At 39.8% G+C, this 23,012-nt stretch overlaps 1 protein-coding gene across 2 annotated transcripts in view; it reads left to right on the top strand.

The window, feature by feature from the left end:
- Positions 1-5,287: 5,287 nt before the first annotated feature.
- The window catches only part of SLC7A2 (solute carrier family 7 member 2), a 64,417-nt gene continuing 46,692 nt past the window's right edge, over positions 5,288-23,012 (top strand). For both annotated transcript variants that reach the window (XM_035004148.1, XM_035004149.1), the window contains exon 1: positions 5,288-5,429. The gene's annotated coding sequence lies outside the window, so the exon portion shown is untranslated. The remainder of the gene's footprint in view (positions 5,430-23,012) is intronic.

A 23,012-nucleotide genomic window follows, 5' to 3' on the forward strand; every position in this document is an offset into this window, starting at 1 on the left:
CAGTTCTCTCCTTTAAGCTCCCACAGGGGGAACCTTCTTCAGTCGTTTGGGGTTGGCCTTCTGGTTGTGTCAAACCATGACTCTCAATGTCCTGTCTCCTCAGCTGGGTTGTGAAGAGTGGGCTGTCCACTTTTTTATTTTTTTTAAGATTTTATTTATTTATTCGACAGAGAGAGAGACATCAAGAGAGGGAACACAAGCAGGGGGAGTGGGAGAGGGAGAAGCAGGCTTCCTGCTGAGCAGGGAGCCTGATGTGGGGCTCGATCCCAGGACACTGGGATCATGACCTGAGCCGAAAGCAGACGCTTAACCAACTGAGCCACCCAGGTGCCCTATTCTTACCTTTTAAAAAATTGCTTCTGATTTCTTGCATAGTGTCTAGTCCGGAATTGGCTTGTTGATTGTCTAAAGCAGCACCATCCAACAGAAATATAAGGTGAGCCACATTTGTAATTTAAAATTTTCTAGAGTCAGGGGCACGTGGGTGGCTCAGTCATTAAGCATCTGCCTTCAGCTTGGGTCATGATCCCAGGAGCCGGGGATCGAGCCCCACATCGGGCTCCCTGCTCAGCGGGAAGCCTGCTTCTCCCTCTCCCGCTCCCCCTGCTTGTGTTCCCTCTCTCGTTGTGTGTCTCTCTCTCTCAAATAAATAAATAAAATCTTTAAAAGAAAAAAATAAAATTTTCTAGAGTCATAGTGAAAAGAAGTCAAAAGAAACAGGTGAAAATCATTCTAATAATATATATTACTTAGCCCACCGTATCCCAAACATTATTTCAACATATAATCAACATGAAAAAACTATTAATGAGACATTTTTGCATGATTTTCATTGTACTAAGACTTTAAAATTCAGTGTGTTCTTTCACTCTTCGGCACATCTCAGTGTGGTCTAGTCACAAATCAAGTGTTCAAAAGCCACACACGGCTAGTGACTACCATATTAGACAGCACAGGGCAGAGTGATAATTTGAGGAAATTTACTGAAGCTGTTGATGGAGACTTACATGATAGAAGGAGTTTAGTTTGATTTTACCATCAAGAAGTTTTTTTTATAAGACCACAATCGCATGTCTTAACATGAGGAGAATAGAGATTAAGGATACAAATTCCTAGAAATCAAGAGAAAGTATTGTTTCCATGATAAAGAATAAATGGAAGAAGAGTAGCAGAACTCTGTGAACAGTGGAACATAAAAACTGAAGGAGAGAAGCAAGTAATCAAGGACTAAAAGTATTAAGCCTGGAGGACCAGGAGAATAGTAAATGGAAGTCAGAGAGAGAAAGAAAGAGACAGACCAGTCTAAGAAAGAGAGGGATTTGTTTTCAACCATGTATTTTCAGGTGCTGGCAAGTTCATCTCACCAGAGACATAGTTTGGAGCAAGGATGAAAGATGAGGCCTGGCAAAGTAGCTTTTGGGATCAATGCCATTTAATTGGTTGAGTCTGAGGATCTTAAGATTGTGAAGGCAGATGGAGATAAGAATGATTCAAAAATTTAATCTTAAGAGTTCCATAATTAGCAAGCAGGACAAAAAAGTGATAAGGATGGTAGGAAGAAAATTAAGAGATCACAGAAGTCAAGGTGGGGGAGACCATTTCAAAACAAAAAGGACCAGCAAGCAGGAGAGAATTTGAGGCAGATGAGAACAGAGCAAAGTCCATAGGATGAGCTTCGGAAGCCAACTCTAAAGCAATTAGAATCTTTGTCAAGCCTGAAGGAAAGAAGAGGATTTACATAAGCTGAGCTCTCTTCCAAACCCCTGGTTTTCAGTCCTTAGACCAATAGGCTGACCAAAGATGTTTGGATTGAGAAAGCTGACTTTTTCCAGCAGGTACTGTCCCAGCAGGAATCCTGGCAGAAGGAAACAGAGACCAGGACAGAGGGGTGGAGCTCTGGGTGATTCTTGATTAATGGCCAATGTAAAGAAACCCCAGAGACAAGCCAAGTGACAGGACGCAGGGAAATTCATAGGGAGAGCAGCGCAGGATGGAGAAACCATTGCGAAACCATTGTTTGGTCTTTGTTAAAAAAGACAAGCAGAAAAATACGAATTTCAAATCTAATTTGTCATTTTAAGGACTTACTTTTTTTCCAACCATTTTTTTTCAATATTTTATTGCTTATCTTTAGGGATAGGCAAATATGGAATGTGCCCAGTGGAAAGTTGCCTTTAATTTTTTACATGTTTTTGAAAGGGGAATGGAGAACAACAGTGGATGAAAAGCCCTCGAAACTCTAGTGGCCTGAACTCAGATCCAGTCCTTTTTCTCTGTCAAGCCAATTTAACTGTAACACAGTATCCAGTATCCGAAGATTTAGGGAAAAAAAAAGGTGGGGGGGATTTTAGCTTTGTCTTCACTGAGATAGCTTTAGGATAATGGAGTCAAATTAGAACTAGTAAGAATAAACTCAGGTCTTGGTAGTTAAAGTAACTTGCTTATTCATGGACATGAGATTTACTTTGGATTGTATTTGGCAAGTGTAGGAATAAAGGGTGTGGAATTTATTCAGCTACAAAAGTCCCTTGAAATTCCCTGCAATTTCATAAAACTTAACAGTTCAGATGCACAAACATTTCTGAAATCTTTGGGAGACAACCACCCAGATCACTCCTGCTGCTGAAAATGACTAAGTTGGATTTTCTGTTTCATCCCTAAGGAGGAAGCTGGACAGATGAAAGTGAAAATATAGTACACCAGACAGGGTGAGGTAGACCGAGGTGGGTGAAAACATGACTCATCTGGGAAGAGGATGCAAATTCCATTCCGAAGAGCTTGAACAGAACAGTGCAAATGGAAATGCAGATGAAGATGAAGTCAATATAGCTTAATCCATTTCAAATATTTTGTTTCTATCTATTCTAATTTCCTTGGCTCTCAGAGTCCATCTTTTTTTTTAATTTATTTTTTTAAATTCTTATGTTAATCACCATACATTACATCATTAGTTTTAGATGAAGTGTTCCATGATTCATTGTTTGTGCATAACACCCAGTGCTCCATGCAGAACGTGCCCTCCTCAATACCCACCACCAGGCTAACCCATCCTCCCACCCCCCTCCCCTCTAGAACCCTCAGTTTGTTTTTCAGAGTCCATCGTCTCTCATGGTTTGTCTACCCCTCCGATTTCCCCCGCTTCATTCTTCCCCTCCTGCTACCTTCTTCTTTTTTTTTTCTTAACATATATTGCATTATTTGTTTCAGAGGTACAGATCTGAGATTCAACAGTTTCTCAGAGTCCATCTTAAAGACTCAGATCCATGCATGTTCCATCCTTTCTACACCTAAAAACATTTTAAAAGTTGAGAAATAACCAAAAATAAGACGTGAGATTCACAGTTAATAACTTCCAACAGGAAAAGGAATATATAAGTCAACGTCTCTAGTGCGTCAAGATCGCTATCAAACATTGTGCTTATTAGAAAGGACTTGCTCATTTTTGCTTAGAGATGAAATAGCTTTTATTATTCACACACATACACAATGTGTTCTTGATTCAGGAAGCACCAACATCAGATAGTCAGATTACCAGATAAACTCAAAGACTGGTATTCTGACTAAATTGGCAGTTTCTAAATGTCAGATAGATTAGTTTATCTCAAATCAATGTGGTGCAACCTCATCACAGACTGTCCCTTGAGGGTATTTAGATACAAATATATGGGGAAATAATTTCTTAAATTTAAAATAGCAAACTTTAGTTTCTTAAAAAAAAAAAAAACAGGTGGAAAATTTTATATCGGATCCCTCACCCTTAGAAATTAAACAAAGTCTCTTTTTTTTTTTTTTGTAAAGATTTTATTTATTTATTCATGAGAGACAGAGAGAGAGAGGCAGAGGGAGAAGCAGGCTCCCAAGGAGCAGGGAGCCCGATGCGGGACTCGATCACAGGACCCTGGGATCATGACCTGAGCCGAAGGCAGACGCTTAACCATCTGAGCCACCCAGGTGCCCTAAACAAAGTCTCTTAAGTCTTGAGTTTCCTTCACCCGTTGGTGCAATGCCTCCTAACCCTTATGGGACTGAGTAAATTTGGTGTCAGAATCAACATGTGTCAAATCCCTCTGTATCATTAATGATTAGTTGCACAAGGACTCTGTTTTACACTGTAAAACTAAGTTTATGTTGATAAAAACTCTATTACATAAGACATTTACTAGAGCAGATAATAAATATCCTTGCAGTCTGGTGCTATTCAGACTTCTAGTTCTTCAAGGAGGTCCATTGATAGCTTCAAGGAGATAGCTGAACCCTGGAAATAGTCTTTGAGATTTTGTGCATGTAACATGTTTTGGAGTGAAGTCCCAAATCTTTAATTAGATTCTGTTAAAGAAGTTAAGAATGATTTAGAACACCATATTAAAAGTATATGTATAATGCAGCAATACGAATCTGGCGCTTTGCCAAAGTTAATACTATCACTGGTAGATGAATAAAAAGATATTTAGCACAATATTAAACAAAATAAGGTAGATCTTTCTATCAAACAAAAATAATAATATACACTCACTGTTCAATTCAGGCCAATGTTTTCTCCTTTCAGATTAAAATTAACAGAGTTTCACATTGTGACTTTAATCTTATCAGAGACTCCTAAAGTAAACAATAGCGCAGTATGAGAAACCTTGGTTGTGTAACTTCTGCTGTTTTGTTGTTTGTGGTTTTTTTTGGAAATAGCAAATGTCATTTTCTTATTGCCCACCTTCAAACAGTCATGACAACCTATTTACATTACTGGAATTTTCAGAATAGCAACTGCACATTTTTATAAACTTTCATGGTTTTTATTGAAGTAGTACTATTTGACAAAGCTTCTATTGATCATTATCATTGGTATCTTATTACTCTTCTTATTTACAAAGTCTTCTCAGAATGAACAGTAAACGGGAGACAAAAACCCCACTTGGAAGAACTCCACTTAGAGCTCTGGCAACGCCCCTGAGGCTGGGTCCTCCAAGGAAAGCAGGAACTCAGTTTTCCCTCCTGGGCAACCACGCTTCCCAGGCCCGACGCCCCAGGAGCCGGCCGCGCGCCCCGCGCCCCGCGCCCACCGGCCCGGGCCCGGGGGAGCGCACGCCCGCGCGGGCCGCGCTGCAGGCCGCGGACCGACCCCGAGGCGCAGCGGCCGGACGCCGCCTACCCGAAGGGTTGGCCCGCGCGGCCGGGAAGGTCTGGACGCGCGGCGGCCAGCGCGGGGGAGGGAGGAGGCGGCACCGCCCTGCCCCGCGCTCCGCCCCCGGCGCGGCTACACAGAGGGGCGCCCACGTGCCCGGCCCGCCTTCTGCGCGCAGCGACCCGGGCGCTCCTCTCCGCGCGGAGCAGCGAGGCTGCGGCAGCTCGTGCAGCCTCCCGGAGACGCGGGCCCCCGACACGCTCCAGCCGCTCGCCCACCACCGCCCCCTCGACGCGGCCCTAGCACTGCCCCAGTAAGTTGCCTAGTGTCCGGCCACGCGCAGGGGTCGCCGGCGAGGGGCGGCCTGGGCACCGGGGCCGGAGGGGAAAGGGCTGGGCGGGGGCGCGAGGGGGCGCCGGGGGGCGCCGGGGGGCGCGGAGGGCCGCGTTCGGGGGCGCGGCCGCGACTCGGAGACGGACAGCGCCGGGGCGGCGGGAGGGGGCTGCCGCCGCGGACCCCGGCCCCGAGGGCTGCGCCTCGCCCTGGCCGCCCCGTGCGGCCGCGTGTGCCCCAAGGCGTCGGGGTCCGCAGCAGCTGCGCGGGTCGCGGCGGCTGGGAGACGGCGGGCACTACTTCGGGGGCCCTTGAGGCACTCTTGGCCTCGGTGGCCCTGGGCACCCACCTCCGGGAGCGCAAGCCAGCCCCCCCCCCCCCCGCCCGCCCCGTTCTGCACACTGAGGGGTCCCTGAAGTCGCCTTGCAGAGATTCTTGGTTTAAATATAGAACAGCGCTCGGAGCTCTGGAAGGCTTTCGCGTCCTAGACCTGACCGGGACTGGTAGGACAGGTAAAATGTCGTGGTGTGTGTTTGGGGGTAACTTGAAAGTAAATGGGTGCAGTTTGAAACCCGTTGGAGATGGGCTATACTCTTTTAAGCCTATTTCATGCCGTCTGCAGCTTCGAACTCGAAATGCCATTCCCGGTGTTTAGGCGATCACCGAGCCCATGGCCTCAGAATATCCGTTCCTCCGGAGAACTTTCTGACATGCATTTACGCGTATACACAGTGCAGGGAGTAACGTCTTCAGAGATGGTATCTTAAAGATACTTAAAAATACGCTCACGGGCCCTACACGTCTAAGTGTTTCAGTGCCTAGATGTCAGGAGTAAAAAGGTTCAACCCATTCAGACTTTGATGCATTTATGCAGAACTGCCTCCAAAAGCGGTTAGTTGACTCTTAGTACTGGTAATAAGGTTTATCTAGTCGCATGTGCAGAAACATTCATCCTTTTAATGCGGGAATATCGTCAGATTTTGTTCAGATAGAGCTTTCTGAATGCTGGCGGGGGCTGGCATGTCAACTTAGTGTGTTTGTGGCCTCTGACTTGATACTCTTGCACTCTTGCCCCAGCCAGTCCTTAAAACTTCAGTCACCTCTTTTCCCCAAGCATTTATAATAATCATCTCCCCAGGAAATTGCAAGCAGTTGTGTTTGTGCTCTTTTTCTAAGGGATGTACAGGATAAGAATAGCTTAAGTGTATACTTTCTGATAGCTGCTTTTTCCCTTTGTAAATTAAATCCTTTTTTCTTTTAGTTGTACTAAAGCTTGGTATGAAATGATGTTTTGGTGCAGAAGAATATATGCATTTTTAATTTTTTTCCTTTACTAAAAAGTTCCTAGTTGGCTACTCTGAGTGAATGCTGGGAGGCCACATTATTTATTAGGATTTTTTTCAGTTTTCTCACTTGCCCTCAGTTGGTTTCCACATTGTGAATGACTGGGAAACGTCATTTACCTTAAGGCATTTTAATCTTTTAAGGGTGTGCCGTGGCCTTGGAGAGCAGAGTAAAACTCAGCCTGGTATCTCCTGGGATTCAGTTTGCAGAATCCATGGCCTCTTTAGCATGTCATTGGCAAAACCCTTTTGATTCCAAAGTCTCTAATCATTATCACTGGACTTAGAGTCTGTTAAAGAGAATTAGAGGCTGGGAGGGGAGATAAGGTAGCTGTTGGAGTTTGAAAAGACTGAGAATACTCTGGAGTTTTTCATCTTCTATTCTCATATATATTTTTTTGAACATATGTGCCTAAAGAATTTTTAGGGTCTTGCTTTCCGCTACATACCTGCTAATCTATGCAGAGTGGGAGTGCCTGGTCTCCATTCTGCATGGCCCACCTTTCGTTGTCTTCCCGTGCCTCCTTGCTGAAGTTCTCATCGCTTCTCTCGGCTCTTCTGGCCAGACCTGAGCCCTCATCTGTGGCTGTTTCTGCTCTTTTCAGCCCACTTTTTCAAAAGGGCTTTCTCTCATAGTTTTCCTTTGACTTCTCTGTTTAGCCTAGTTTCTGTCTTCTCTTCTGTTTTATTTGCTTGCTACGCCATTTATCCCTAGCTATATACCTATGTAAGTATTTTTTTTAAAGTGTTCAGGGCCATCTGCTGGTTTTATTTTGATGCCCTTCAGTGACCAACTTTCAGACCAGAATATTGAAAACAGCTTATGTTGCTATTTGTTTTATTATTTCTCCAAGCATAATATGAACATGTTGATTTTTAAGGACTGGCTTCTTGTAGACCACTTACTGGATGTCAGGACAAAAGTGAAATTTTCATTTGGATATATTTCTAAATATTGACATATTTAGTACTGTGTGCCTCATTTGAATGTCATCCAACTGAATATTGAAAAACTCAGTTAACTGTAGGATTTCCCTTATGTGATAAAACTCATCTAAATGGTTTGGAAAATCTGTGTGGTTAACTCATTTCTATACCTTTAATCTGAGTATACAAAACCATACCGATAAAGCCTTGATTAAAAAAAAACCTAATGAAATAATTCTTTTCATTGTCTTCCGTTTTAATAACTTTTCATTCTATTGCCTAACGCAATGTCTGCACATAACACATGCTCAGTATGTCTTATTGTCGAGTGAATGCCAACTGATTTCAATAATTTGAGAAAGGGTGTTATGTATGTCTTTGAATATATATTCCTTCGTTTAAAATTACTGGGTCCCTACTCTGTACCAGGCACCGGACAACCAAAAGTAATGTGTAGCTCTGATTTTGGAAGGATTCTTCAATTAGTTTTACATTTGGGAAACCCTTCACTGATGGATTTACAAGTAGTTTTTTTTGTTGTAATTTTATATAAAAACAATACCTGTAAACAGATGACTTGAGTACCATCTACACCAGAAAGCAAGTAAGGAACACACTTTCTCATATATGGAGATGATGCTGCTTACTGTTCCATCATCAAAAGCACTTATGCTTGGCATTTTCGTTTGACTGGTAAAACGTATTTACTAGTAATAGATTTGTCCTGATTCTTCTTATATATTCTTTTACTTGCCTTTTTGGCTATTGTTTTAGAAGTGATGTTTGTGTCTGTGGAAATGTTGTAGATGCCATTGACAAAACCAAACCAATAGTTGGGGGTTCATTTCCCCCGGGCTCTAAGTAGCCAACCAGGTTCTCAGTAGCTCAGTTAAGATAATCAGAGCATGACTTATCCATTAATTTTTCTTGTCCAACTTAATAAATATATATTGATCTGTGGAAGCATGCAGTGCACTACTGTTTTTCTTGTGTTTATGGACTCTTAAACTTTAAATGTTTCTGGGAATAGCCTCTATTGCTATTGAGTTAACCTTCTCATTGGTAAGTACCATCAGTATTGACTTTAAGATTTGAGTTAAAGTGGTTTTTATTTAAAAGGCTGGGTTTACATATGTGGGTTGCATCTCTTGGTTCCTGTTTAGACTTTTACTTTGGATCTCTCTGTTCAGGGAAATCTGTGGTTGCATTTTTCTGGGTGTGTATAGACATACGTTGTTGAGACTCTTGGGGTTTCTTACATCCAAGATGGAATCATCGGGCTACAGTGTCCTATGGGATGATTTCATTCTGCAGATGTTATAAATTTGATTTTATGCCTCTCTCCATCCCCCTTCAAAAAATAAAATAAATAAAAAACAAAATCCATACTCATTTCTGGTGCCTCATATTAGTACCTTTCTTCAGAACGTGAGCCAATCTGGGATTCGGCAGTGAAGCAGATGATACAAGAACATGTTGATTTTTAAGGACTTAAGGATTTTAAGGATTCTTAACCTTTCTTTCAGGAGTTAAAAAAAAAAAAAGCCCTATGTTGTATTCATTTTTGGAATATTTTTGAACAATACACAGCAAAGAATTTTTATGTCCCTTGTTGATTCTTGCTAGTTTTTCCCACAGTTCTGGGGAAAATTCTTTTCTTTCCTTAACCCAATCTGGCTTCAGGAAGCCTCCCTAGGTCTTTATACAATTATATGTAATACAATCCTGTTTATGCCATCAAAGCCTCCTTCCTAGTGAGCCTAGTGATCATGGTGGATGGAGCTTCATGTCACAGGGGATGCTGAATGATACTGTAATTAAGAGGCTCTCATTTTATTCTTATACTTTTGCCCCTCTCCCACTTTTTTTTTTTAGTTCAGATTTTAAGATAAGTGGATCTGTTCTACTTAAAAATGAATAATTGTCTCTTCAAAAAAATCAAGAAAGAAAGTACACCTTAAAGCTTATTTTTTATTCATTTTACTTCTGTGTAGACCAAAAAATGTTACAGGAGTTGATACTTTGATCATTAGAGATAAAGATTGGTTGGTTAGGGTCTTTTCTTGCCTTGGCTCTGGGTATCTAGCTGTCATTTTGGTAAACGATGATAGTGATGATAGTCACTAGTGGAATAAGAGAGAATGGAGTTAAGTGAGAGTGGAATTATGCAACTGTATATTGAACCTTAAGGAAAAAAATGGGGTCTCTTTGCATGTTCAGCCTTATTTTTTTACACTCAATATGAGCTGAGGGCAGATTTTCAGAATGCAATTCAATTTCTACTTTCAAAAATCACACTACAGTCTCTAGAACTTGAAATATATCTGAGTGGTGGAGTGGGAAGGCTTCTCTGTACCATATGCAGAGTTTATTTTCCCAAAGCGTGTGGGTCGTAATCCCTCCTTCTCCCCATTCCTGCTGTCTGGTTTCCAAAAGAAGGTATGCATTTGGTGGAAACAACTGGATTTCATTTTTGTGAAACTAATATGCAAAATTTACCACTACTCATATGCAGAATTTATAGTATTTAGCAGTTGTGTGTGCATCCAAGTTACTGAATACTGCTTTGATTCATTAGGACTGCCTTGGAATAGGAAATGCGACTTTGTAATTTTGATTCTAAGAATATCTTATGAGATACTCTATTTGGAGTCTTCCATGAATAGCGGTTAGTTAATCCATTTTGGATGAGTATGTGTTGTATATATTTACTGCCCAGATCTGGAGTCCGTAGAGAAGCAAAGGATAAATAACTTGGTTCCTATTCTCTGGGCGTTGACAACCCAGTGAAGGAGTTAACAAGTAATCATACAATGGAAAGAGAATGATAAAGCTGCCATTTGAGTGACACAAAGAGCTGAAGGTATCAGGAAAAGAGATAACAATCTATTCTAAACTTTACTTTTTAAAAAAAGTTTGTGTTGTGTTTCTGACATAGACTAAATGCCCATTCAGTTTAGGTATTATCATCATTATGGTTACCATTATCGCTGTTAAAGCCAATCTTCCTTCTCCTCTAGTTGCTCTTTGGTAAAACTTGAGTCACTTGGACTTGAGTTTGGCTGAGCAGTTATTCACCAAAATATGCATTTGGGAGGGCGATAATACTTATTATTAGTTTAGCAAAATTGTTTACCATTTATTACCCTGGACCTCTAGAAAATTATATTTAACTGTAAATTCAAACTACTCTGAAAGGTCTTAGAAGAAAAGTTAAAACACAATAGGAGGTTATATTTTAGATGGAAATCTTGAAGAATAAAGCCATTCCAAAAGTGCAATCAAATTAAGAACATGCAATTATTTTAATTTCTCACTCTAACAGTTGCGTTCTTACATTAGGCAAGCATGGCACATTTATGCAAATTTAATGAGTTTAAAACCCATAAAGAACCTTGTCAAGAATGGAAAGATCGCAGGAGGTCTTCATCCATCCTCCCATTATTGCTTCTCGCTCAAGACCAGGAAAGCAGTCCCTGTCTCTGCTTGAGTGATAGTCATAATCTTTGCTTTCAGCTTGGAATGGACAAAGGATGGACAAAAAGTGCTGGTAGCTGAAGAGATACTTGTCTACCCCACATTAGAGAGGAAAGAGCTGTTTTGTTAGAAGAAAGCACATTTAGTTTAGTGTCCTACCGTTGACCTAGTAGAAGAAAAAAAAAGTTTTAAAGGGATTATAGAACCCAAACTATATTTCAGTTCCTGTCAGACATAGTTCTTGGGTGGTGTGCGGAAGGTCTCCATGAAGACATGGAGTTGAGTGCCACACCTTCACCTTTCAGATTTCAAGGTTCTTGTGAACATACCATTGAAAACAAAACACAGGGCACCTGGGTGGCTCAGTTGGTTAAGCGACTGCCTTCGGCTCAGGTCATGATCCTGGAGTCCCAGGATCGAGTCCCGCATCGGGCTCCCTGCTCGGCAGGGAGTCTGCTTCTCCCTCTGACCTTCCTCCCTCTCATGCTCTCTGTCTCTCATTCTCTCGCAAATAAATAAATAAAATCTTAAAAAAAAAAAAAAAAAGAAAAAGAAAACAAAACACAAACAACTGATGATTGATCCTGAGAGGGGGTGGGGGGTGGGAAGGACAGGTAATTAATTTGCATCTTTAGTTTACCAGACAAATCTTTCCATTTCTGCTAAGTAAAAATCACTTCACAGGTTTTTGTTTACTGGACCTTAGGTGCTCAGAATTCTATTAATTCTAAATTATTTGTAGCACCCTGCTGTCATGCCATTCCTGATCGGTTCATGTATGACCAATAAATATTATTTCGAAGTTCTTGGGTTGGATGGTGAGTGGATATTCATTGTATTATTATTTTAAAGTACCATATGAATAAAAAACTTTAAATTTCTCCTGAATAAATTAGCAAATAAAAGTCTTTACAAATGTCTTGTGTTTTTCCTTCAAGTAGAGAACATTTGTATTAAATGAAATTTTCCCCTTTTATTCAGAAAGTGACTTTTCTTTTCCTCTTGAAATTCACTTTATGTTCACTTCTGTAATGTTCCTGGTCTCTTGAAGCAGAGGATACTTACTATTATTTTTGCATGGGGCTCATAGTCTACAAAGATGTTTGCAACTCCATAAAAATCGAAATGAAAACTTACTGATAGTTTGTATCAACTTAGTGTGGCTTCCTCTGGGAAATCCTATGTCCAATAAATTCAGGCTAGTCTGTGTCGACTTTTTATCTGCTTTTGTGACCATATTAAACATAATTTTACATTTGTGTTTGAATCCAACAGCAAGTTTTAAGGGGTTTCTTTAATTCTGTTGTTATTTGAGCAATTGTTTGGGAGACATTTCTGTGAGACCTAGAAGGATCCAGAGGTAAGCTTTGACACTCCATCCTGAGGGCTCATTAACACTCTGGAATGTCTTGCCACGTTAGGAATCTAACTATTTTTTTTCCAGGGCAGTCTATACAAGAAAATGAAGTCTAATTGGCTGTGTCTAAGCAAGCAAAGTGGGATTGCTATTTCACTCCTCAGGTTTGACATGTTGCATTGACCTAGACTTATCTGAAGGAGTTGACAGAAGAATACGAAATGTCATCTAAGTCCAAAACCTACTGAGAGTTCACTTTGCTCATCACCAAAATCAAACATCACTGCTGAGTTTTTTAGTGAGTTTTAGCTTAGGGTGAAGATTGAGCACCTACTCTGTGGCATGTGAGGATATGCCATGTGAATGAGATGCTCCAGTGGATAACAGTTTAATCACTATGGAACTTGATGGTATTCAAGAGTTACTTCCCTACCAAAGCCTCTCCTCTTTGGCTACTCAATCTATATTACAAATTTACATGAACATTTTTGGAAGGGAAGGTAGCAGAATCATTTAATGTATTAATGTAATCATAGTAGAATTGTCTTAACATTTACAACTTGAAGTCCATGCTGTTTGAGCAGTGTCTGAAATTTAACTGTCCACATCTTAAAAGATTGGACAAGTGAATCAAATGGGAGAAGTAAAGAGATTCAGGTTGAAAAGGAAAGATTGCATTGACTTACTGTCTTTTTAGTGAAAGGTTTCATGACAAGTTTCGTACAATTTGGATCAACTGTATTTGAACGAATGGTACTTAAAGTTACTTGATAGAGAAGGAGCCCTCCTTCTTCTGTCCTTTCTGATTTTGTTTTGTTTTCATGGAAGGAAGAAGAACCACACATACACGTCAAAAATACAAATGCCCCTGTAATCTTCTGTAATGTATCTGGCAGTTCAAGCTGCCCTGAATTCATACCTGGGGTTTTAGGAACCCCCAGGATGAGAACCCTGTGATCCAGAAGCCATTTCAGCTCCTGGGAAAAGTATCTTAGGAGAGGGTATTTTGGGGCAGAATGGGACCTTCTTGGGTCATACATCCTTTCTTCTTACTGAAAGAAGGCTGCTCACGGCCTCCATGGTGGAGCTGAGAAGACTCAGAGGTAAGTGTTGGCGTGGGGAGCTCCACTTAAAAGCTATGACCTGAGCACAATGATGACCATTCTCATTTGTGCTATGTTGGAAGCAGTTGCCTGCCATCAAAGGAACACTTTGGACATCAGTTACCTCCAGCATCACCATCTTTCTTTCCCCCAAATTCTCAGAGCCACAGATTTCTATGTCCGCCTATGGGCCAGGAAATAGATTCGATTCTAAACTTAGTTGAGATCACTTTAATTGAATATTTGTAAATATATACATAAAAGAGAAGGAAAAAAATAATGGATAGCAATAGTGCCCTCTTTTCTTATCTAAAATTGGAGCATCTTCAGAGAGACATTTGAAATCCAACCGTATGGCTCAGTGTCAGTCTGATATGGATCTTCTTATAGAAAGCTCTGGAAGTTAATAAAGGTACAGTTTAATGGAACTAAAGAGGTCATGCAGAACTAAAGAGTGACTAACGAAGAACAGAATTTTAAAGTGGGTTTCTCTGCTGAAATTCTTGTCTTTTGCAAAACTTGCTTGACGAGTGGTTACAATTTGTAATGTTTTGTTGCAAAGAGCCCTCTTTAAATGCATTACATTGGTGCCCTCATGGTTGTGTAGGTGGAGTAGGACTTGTGTATGCAGTGTTCATCAAGAAAAGAGCACAAAGCACATTTGCATGCCTTTGAGAAGCAACAGTGGGTGTTGATAAAATTTGTAGTACTAGAGCTTTGAAAACATATCTTGGGCGGGTGCCTGTTTTAAACTCTTCTGAGAAACAATTTCACCTTTAAAACAAAAATCACTTTTTCGCTAGATGATAAGACATTCATAAGGCTCGGTATCCCAGAAATTTGGTTCTGCCGCTGGAAAAATGGTGAGGCACTGTTGTGATAGCTGGTTTTGTATTCCAAATCCTAAACTCAGCAATACATTGAAAAACTGTCCTGTGGGCAATTTGTGAAACTTTGGAAGTGTTCGTCTCCAGCCTCCCTGGCCACGGACAGTTTCTGAGCTCCTGGCACGATGCATATATCAGCCAGACACAGTGCTAGACAAGTTGGGAAGACAAAGAGGTAAGTTCCTGAGAAGGATATTTTAGACCTCTCTTTTTATAGGTTAAGAAATTGAGATCTTAAGCGGTTTAACTTATCTGAGGTCAGAGAGCTAGGCCCGGAGTCAAGACTTGATTTCAAGGTTTTGATGTAGCAAAAGCACTGATTTATATCAGACTGTTCTGCTTCTGTGAAAGCAAATCATAATCATAGTATACCACTTACGTGGTAGGAATTTTATAAATAGGAATCAAAGTACAATTTTAACTAACTTTTAGTTTTTAAAATTTCTTGGAAATTAACATTTGAATAAGATGTTTTCATGTAGTGGCATTCTTACAATGTGAACAATTTTTTTTTAAATGCCTTGCTTTTCAAAAAAAGAAAAACATAATCTTAACCTGAAAAGAAAAGGACTTTAGATGTGGGTTCTAAGCTATCTAAATTCATTAGGATTTCAACCTCCTAAGTGGTGCTTTTAAGCGAGTAAGTTCTGTTTGGAGTGCTATTGTGCTATCTGAAAAAAAAAAAAAAAAAAGCTGTTTGATTTTTTTTTTACTTCTTCTGATTATCGTAGGTAACAGATGGTTTGCACTTAGTTCAGTGAACCAAACAAAGAGCAGACTTTGCGTAAAATTTCTGTTGATACTGCATTTTATCTCACTGAAATGGGTTGTGTGAACCTTCTGAATAATGAATAGCATATTTACATTACTCTGATCTTTTTTGCTACGGAGTTCAAAATAAGTATGAAGGACAAACCTAGCATTGTCACTTTAAAAGTTATACAATATTTAAAGTATTTCTTTATTCTTACTACAATGCCAACTCTAAGCATGTTGCAGACCCCGACTACTTCCAAAACTGATAAATTGCTCCAGTGACTTTGAAAGCTGCAGGGACTTTGATCTCATTGAAGTACATTGGAGTAATAGTAACTTAATTTTTGTAAAGATTTGAAACCGTAAAGCCTCGTTTCTCTAACCCCCAATTTTGAAATTATTTAGTACAGTTGCTAATGTTTGACTTCTTGTTGATCGACCAGCCTGTTCATAGCTGTTGCTTAACTCTTGTGTGACATCTAAAAGGTGGAGGTGATGGTGGCGGGAGGCAGGCGGGATGGTGTGGCTGCTGCGGGGGTGACTTGGTGAGTGGGGAGCACAGACACCAGCTGCAATTGGTACCAATGGAATTGAAAGCCCATTTGAAAACTTGACTTCGTCACACACAATTTTAATGCATTACCTGTTAGACCAGGGGAACCGGTTAAGTTAAACCATATAATTTCACTTCTAACTTTGTATGCATGAATCAGAATTCAGGCTGTTTTCAAGAAGTGGAAGAAAAGTGCTCATCTTACTGAACCAAGTGTAACTTCTATTGAGTGAAATAAAAAGTGAAAAAAGAATGCAAGAGTCCTTGTTCTTTTTTCTTTTTTGCCCCCAACAAAATGATGCATGTAGAATAGTGTTTTAAGGCAGAGTAGGCAATTTTCTCCAGTGTTCACTTTAACAGAACTTAGGCTGAAATTGTTTCCTGAACTGAATTTTCCACATCTTTGAAACATCAAATACAGCATTGCTAGTTTTAATAAATCATAAGATTTTAGGCTCAGAAGACACCTATCCATTTCATTCCAAGCAGAATCATGCCTAACTATTCCTCATAGGTGTGTGTATCATGGAAGAGTGAGCTGGAGATTGTATGTGTGCAGACATCTGCAGAAAAGTCAAAATTTCCTAACTGGTAACATAAATGATGATGTTTTCATATTTAAAAACAATAAAATGCTGAGAATAGCTATAGCTGTAGGAAAAAAAATCTGAATTTCTCTTTCTTAATTCCCAGTAAATGCTGATTTTTTTCCAACTCTATTTCAGTGCTTAGGAAAAGAGGGGCTTAGAGCATCAGAATATCCCTTAAGCTCCTTTTCTGCTCTAGAAGAAAAATAGCAAGTAGACCGTTCCTATTTATTATTCCCTGGGTTTTCCCACCAAGAGTTTCTTGAGGTCTTTTCTGACCATATCAGGTATGATGCCACTCAGATGTTAGAGACCCTGATATGTAGCTGGGATGTACTGGGGGTGGGGGCCGCTGTAGCTGCTTAAGATAATTCAGCTTGTAATCAAGGAAGCATTTACAGCAGGCTCCAGGTTTTCTCCTCTCCCCCACTCCTCTTAGTCTCCTTGTCCTCTTTTCTTCTTCATCCTCCTCCTTCTAACTCCTTCCCAGTCCTCCTCTTGGTCCCCTTGTCCTCTTCTCCCTCCTCTTTCCCCTCCGCCTTCTTCTTCCTCCCTCCGCCCCCTCCTCCTCTTCATCCCCTTGTCCTCTTCTGCCTCCTCCATCCTCTCCTCCTCTTGGTCCCCTTGTCCTCCTCTCAGTCTCCCTCCTCCCCTTTCCTTCCCCCTTGTCCTCTCCATCCTCCTCTTCATCCCCTTGTCCTCTTTTCTTTCCCATCCTCCTCTTCCCTTCTCCTCCCCTTCCTCCCTTATCATTCTTCTTCTAGTTGGAAGTGAATGGGCAAACTATGTAGTTAAACCTGAGCCTAGTGCTCACCAGAGCCTCAGCTGTCAAGGCTGAGCTCCTCTGTAGACCATGTTCTGGGAGTCATCCTTAACTGTCTCCTGTCCTTGGGACATGGGTTGTATTTTCTCCTTTGGATGAGGTCAGCCTTGAAGAACATTGTTACGTGCACTTGGCAGAGGCTTTGGCGAGTACGCTAGTCTGTGGGGAAACCATCATCAGCATCTGCCTTCCCTCCTCTCCCTCGTTCTCTTCCTCTACTCACTTTCCCTCAAGCCTGACTCTAAATGCTAACTTCAGGATGATGGGCAACCTTTTCAGAACATAAAAATGAACAGTGAATATAGGGAGGGTAATTCTGTAACTTTTTAAGAAAAATCTTCATCTTCATCCATTTGTAGCATCCCTTTAACTTTGTGTGGAAGAGCACCTTGTAGTTACTCTCCAAAAAAAAAAAAAAAGCCAATCTGTTTTCTCAAGAAGTCTGCCTGTGAGTCATCACTTTTAGTTATTGCTTTTTCAAATAACTTAAATGGAGCTAGTTTACGACTTCAATTAGAGTAACATAGTTACTGCTTTTGGAAATCCTGTTATTACCAGTTACTACATTTGTTATTGTACAAATTATTCAGGGGATAGAATTCAGTGAATTAGCTTTGTATTCAAGTAATATCTGTCTCTCAAGCCTTAATCAGTATATGTTTTAAAAATTATTACATTTAAAAGACATCTCCTGGCAGAACATATTCTAGATCAGCTTTTTCAAGACTAATGACCATTTTATATGAACTTGCTGCTACAGGGTACTAAACTGGGGGTTTTACGAAGCCCAAACAGCAACCCATCATTGAAAAAAATTTCCCGTTTATAACTTAGACTGTGAAAGCTAGAATTTAGAGAGTTGGAACCCCGACTAGGGCCACCTCTTGACAAACTGGGACATAAAGAACCAACAATTGTGCAGCATTATTTGGTATTCTTTAAGCAAATGAAATCTTTGGCTCATTGGCTCAAAGAAAACTTTAAGCTTTATAATTTCATTTTTTTTCTTTTTAAAACATAGGGCCACTCAGTAGTTACGAATGCCCACCAAGTGCAGAACTTTTCCATGTACTTAGACACAGACACAAATTTGAAAAGGGACATGTTCTTTGAGCTCTTAGAATTTACACTCTAGGTCAAACTTATTGGTATCTCTATACCCAAAACAGAGTAACAAATGACATGGCTTTTTTTTCTAAGCCCTATAGACATACACTCCAATATCTATCATTAAAAAATAGAACCCAGGGTGCCAGGGTGGCTCAGTTGGTTGAACATCCGACTCTTGGTTTTGGCTCAGGTCATGATCCTCAGGGTCGTGAGATCAGCCTGCATCGGGCTCCACACTCAGCGAGGAGTCTGCTTGGGATTCTCCTTCCCTCCCTCTCTGTCCCCCCCCCCCCACTTGCATTCGCTCTTCTCTCTCTCTCTCTGTCTCTCTTTCTCTCTCTCAAAAAAAAAAAAAAATAGACCCCAAGTTGTTCTGGAATAAGCTATATATAGCCTTTCTCAACACTCTTTTTTTTTTTTTTTGAAGATTTTATTTGTGAGAGAGAGCACAAGCAGGGGAAGCGGCAGGCAGAGGGAGAGGGAGAAGCAGGCTTCCTGCTGAGCAGGGAGCCCGATGCGGGGCTTGATCCTAGGACCCTGGGATCATGACCTGAGTCGAAGGCAGATGCTTAACCGACTGAGCCACCTAGGCGCCCCTTTTCTCAACACTCTTAGTCTTTTTTCTTCAAAAAAATTTTAATTATGTTGAAATACACATAGCATAATATTTACTGCCTTAACCATTTTTAAGGGTACATTTAAGTAGTGTTAATTCACATTGTTGTATAACCAATCTCTATAACTTTTTCATTTTTTAAAACTAAACTCTATACCCATTGAACAACTTACTTTTCCCTCTCCTCTCAATCCCAGATAATCATCATTCTATGTGTTTGACTACTGTAGTTACGTCATATAAGTGGAATCAAACAGTGTTTGTTTTTTTGTGACTGGCTTATTTTACTTAGCATAATGTCCTCAAGGTTCAGCCATGTTGTAATATGTGTCAGAATATCCTGTTTTTAAGGCTGAATAATATTCCGTTGTATATTTAGACCACATTTTGTTTATTCATTCATTTGTCAAAGGGTACTTAGATTGCTTCCACCTTTTGGCTATTGTGAATAATGTTGCAATGAACATGGGTGTGCAAATACCTTTTTGAGTCCCTGTTTTCAATTCTTTTGAGTATAGACCCAGAAATGGAATTGCTGGATCATATGGTTATTTTATTTTTAATTTTTTTTTTAAAGAATCGCTATATGTTTTCCATATTGGTTGTACTATTTTACATTCCCACAATAGTGCCCAGGGTTTACGATTTCTCCACATCTGGGCCAACACTTAACTATTTTCTGGTTTTTCTTAGTAGCCATCCTAACAGGTGTTAAAGTACTTTTATAGTTATAAATTGTCTCTAAACAAAAATAAAATCAGGTGTTTTACCTTCATTCACACAAGTAGAAGTTTAAAATATTGCCTGATCATTTTTCTAAGGTTTAAAAAGTTTCCATTTATTCTCAGGACCAGTTGCCTTTTGTATACTTCTATGTTATAGCATAGGTCAATAAAGAAAGTCCTGAGCTTATCTCAACCCCCAAGTAACATATAAATATCAATGATGTACATGTTCCACTCTTAGAGGATTGCTTGGGAGCAAAAGCCCCTCTGCACATTCATGAAGCTTCCTTGACATCAAAGAGGCTCCCACTGATTTGGTTCCAATTCCCTGGGTCCAGGCATGTAATGCAAATGAATGAAACTGGTTAGTGCAAAATAGTAAGGTATGTGGTGAACCAGAGAGCAATCTTTTAAAAATACCACGTACACTAAAACATAGGTTGGGAGTTGGGAGGAGTGGCTGATAAGGAACCCAGCAGAGTCCCTGACATTATGAAAAGAGTCAATGTGGCATGAGAATGCAGCCCAGAAAAAAAAAAACAAAAAAAAAACTTATTTTTATTCTAGCTCTCTTTAAATATGCCCGAACACACTGTGAATAAAGCAGTTCCAAATATCTTTTCTCCTCTTAAAAATGAACATAGAAAGGAAGAAGCTGGGAAATATGTAGCAGCAGTTTGATGGCAGTTGACTCCTTGCATCTAATTCTGGAAGAACTTAAACTTTTAAGTTTTCCAGATTTCCCTCTCCTCTTAAGGCTATTCTGAGTGGGAACAAAACTCAGTCTTACCTGGGGAGAATGTCTTTTCCCTGCTTCTATGTTCATCTCTTGGGCCAACTTTATTATCCTTTCATTCAGCCAAAAGTGCGGTCTTGTGAAGATGATCAATTAAAGCCTCATCTTCCAGCAGATGCTACTTTTTCAAATTCATGAATCACAACTACCTTAAGTCTTGGAAGCATAACAGTAATGAGGATGAAGGCAGTGGAAACTGATAAATTTTGCTGAAATGAGAATGATAAAATCTCCTGTTGGTGTGTGATCTTAATATTCCCAGTGTTTAACATTGTCATTATCTGGGCCAAAAGGGTAAATGATAGAGCTTTTCTTTTCTGGTCTTGTAGGACATTGTTTTTTGCAGATACATTGGTAGAGTTGCTATTAAAGGCAGGATGTGCTGTTGTGAACTAAATATTCTCTACAGGGGAACAGGGAAAGAAAGGAATCACAGTTGCTAGCCCGAAAATAGACTTGTTGCATCAGGTGAACCTTTAAACTTGAGAAAGGTTTACCAAATCAATATTTATTTGGTCTGAATAGCAGATATGTAATGGTGTAATACCCCTTGACACTTTTCCAAAGTCATCACTATTATGAGGACATACCTTATGGTTTTGTTTTGTTTTTGTTTGTTTTCTAGTCACTGTGCCCTTACATGATTACATGTTTTTAAGGAGGGTGAAGACAAAGATGTTGATTGGGATGGCAGATTTTTTGGCAATATGGACTTTGGTGTAAATTGTCTACTTGTAATCTAACTGCTGGTTTATACATATGCAGAGAATCATGAAAAATGTAGCTTTTCAGGCATAAAAAAGAAATTATATCATTAAATCAGAGAATCTGAGTTGGCAGATACCTTAGCTAAATACCCTTTTAATGAAACCTGGTTCTGCAAATTTCTGAATCATTCTGAATCACCTGTCCTCTGTTTAAAATAATGACAGAAATCTGACACCTTTATTGGTAGGCAGCTTCTTATGGGTGGAAACACTATTAGGGAGGTCTGCATTTTATTGGGTCACTATTTTAGTCTTTTTTGTATTATATCCTTTACTTGGAGTTTTGTGTCCTAGTATAATATGGACAGTGTTACTGTCTTCTTACACATTGCCATTCACATATCTGAAGAAAGTTATTGTTTCTAAGTCTTTTTCTTCCCCTAAGAGTGAAAAGAAGTGAAATGTAGAAATAGTACGAATTTATTTTTCGTAAGTTCTTTGCTTTTTGCCAGATACCTTTCTTGGTGTATTTAATCCTTGTAGCTGTTCCTTTTCAAAGATGGAAAGATGGAGACTCCAGTGACTTGCTCAGACACATGGCTGGTAACTCTTAGGCTTATAGGCTGGGCTTAGATCAGGGTTCTCTCTGGGCCCCAGCTCTATCACTGCTTTTTGTACCCAAACCCCTGCGGCTGCTTTCATTGCTCAAGTAGTGACATGGTTTCCAGACCCCTCACCATATCCTAGTCACTCCTTACTGGACGTACTTGGTCAACATTTATGAAAAGGATGGTGGCAATCATCCATTCGGGAATTACTTGAGTATCTATTATGTGCTAGGCACTCTCTAGGTATTTGGAATACACCAGTGAACAAAGCAGTCAAATGAAATCTCTGCCCTCGTGAAGCTTCTATGTTGTGAGGGTTTACACTGAGGCTGAGGCCCCTGGCCCCATAACCAGCACCCAAGAGGAGTCTGAAACAGGGGACTGGAGAGTTAGAGCAGACACTCTGTGCCACTAAGGAGTTAAGTGGGAATTCTATGTATAAAACGTCAAATGGTGTATCAAATACGTATCTAACATCTCTGCTCATTTCCCCCTTTTCATCCCTTCAGACAGATTTCTTCTGTGGATTAAAAAAATAATGTTGACTCCTACTGAATTACATCAGTTAATTCCCAGACACAAAATGAGGCCACAGAAAAGCTTTTGGTAATAGAAGGGAAAGGTGCTTGATATTATCAGAGGCCATTTGGAATAAAATGTAAGCAAAATGAAAACATGAAAGATGTGATTTGTAGAAACAAAAGACTTCATTTGTTTTGAAATAATGTTTTGAACTTAGAAATATGGGGAGAATGGAGAATATTAGCTATTTGAGAACCCAAGACACAGGTGAAGAATGAACTAGATAAATTATAAAATTAATATGGTGTTTCAGAAAATGTTGTATGCTTTAATGAAAGCAGTAAAAGTCCCCAGCTTTTTATTGCAAGAAGTCTTCTTATATTAGATCACTGGAGGTTTTTGTAGCGAGAAGAAATGAGTTTTAATATTTGTTAAAAATTTTAATGTAGACATAAGTTATGATGCTTATTTATTCTTCCTGGTTCTTAAAATTTTTCCTCCATTGCTGATATTTTAATAATTATTACACTTTCAGTCTTAAGGTGGTAGTGTTCATGAGCTCGAAGGGTGAAACTCTTTTTTTTTTTAATTTTTAAAATTTTATTATGTTATGTTAGTCACCATACAATACATCATTAGTTTTTGATGTAGTGATCCACGATTCAT

This window comes from Mirounga leonina, unplaced genomic scaffold, assembly GCF_011800145.1.
Source record: "Mirounga leonina isolate KUSES-001 unplaced genomic scaffold, KU_Mleo_1.0 Mir_128, whole genome shotgun sequence".
NCBI lineage: Eukaryota > Metazoa > Chordata > Mammalia > Carnivora > Phocidae > Mirounga > Mirounga leonina.